This window comes from Arachis ipaensis, chromosome B09 (genome assembly GCF_000816755.2).
Source record: "Arachis ipaensis cultivar K30076 chromosome B09, Araip1.1, whole genome shotgun sequence".
NCBI lineage: Eukaryota > Viridiplantae > Streptophyta > Magnoliopsida > Fabales > Fabaceae > Arachis > Arachis ipaensis.
Window position 1 is genome coordinate 70,975,437 of NC_029793.2, and position 1,231 is coordinate 70,976,667.

The window sequence follows — 1,231 nt, forward strand, 5'->3', positions numbered from 1 at the left end:
TTCCAACTCTGAGTCATGAGAGATGGAGAGATTCATCTCAAAAGCCCATCACTAGAAAGAGGATGGAGCAAACAAAAGAGCCCACTCATGGACCTCAACAAAAGCAACCCATTATCCTCCATGAAATCAAAGAGGAGCAACAAAGGCAAGGAAGAGACATTGAGGAGCTCAAGCACTCCATAGGATCATCAAGAAGGAGAACTAGCCGCCATCACTAAGGTGGACCCGTTCTTTAATTTTCTTGTTCTTATCTTTTTGTTTTTCGATTTCTATGCTTGATGTTCTATCTATGTTTGTGTCTTTACTACATGATCATTAGTATATTAGTGTCTATGCCTTAAAGCTATGAATGTCCTATGAATCCATCACCTTTCTTAAATGAAAAATGTTTTTTAATTACAAAAGAAAAATAAGTACATGAATTTCAAATTTTAAAATAGTTTAATTATTTTGATGTGGTGGTAATACTTTTTGTTTTCTGAATGAATGCTTGAACAGTGCATATTTTTGAATTTGTTGTTTATGAATGTTAAAATTGTTGGCTCTTGAAAGAATGATGAAAAAGGAGAAATGTTATTTGATAATCTGAAAAATCATAAAAATGATTCTTGAAGCAAGAAAAAGCAGTGAGTACAAAGCTTGAAAAAAAACAAAGAGAAAAAAAAAAGAAAAAAAAAAGAAAAAGAAAAAGCAAGCAGAAAAAGCCAATAGCTCTTTAAACCAAAAGGCAAGGGTAAAATAAAAGGATCCAAGGCTTTGAGCATCAGTGGATAGGAGGGCCTATAGGAATAAAATCCTGGCCTAAGCGGCTAAACCAAGTTGTCCCTAACCATATGCTTGTGGCGTGAAGGTGTCAAGTGAGAAGCTTGAGACTGAGCGGTTAAAGTCGTGGTCCAAAGCAAAAAGAGTGTGCTTAAGAGCTCTGGACACCTCTAATTGGGGACTCTAGCAAAGCTGAGTCACAATCTGAAAAGGTTCACCCAGTTATGTGTCTGTGGCATTTATGTATCCGGTGGTAATACTAGAAAGCAAAATGCTTAGGGTCACGGCCAAGACTCATAAAGTAGCTGTGTTCAAGAGTCAACATACTGAACTAGGAGAGTCAATAACACTATCTGAATTCTAAGTTCCTATAGATGCCAATCATTCTGAACTTCAAAGGATAAAGTGAGATGCCAAAACTGTTCAGAAGCAAAAAGCTAATAGCCCCGCTCATCTAATTAAGACTGAT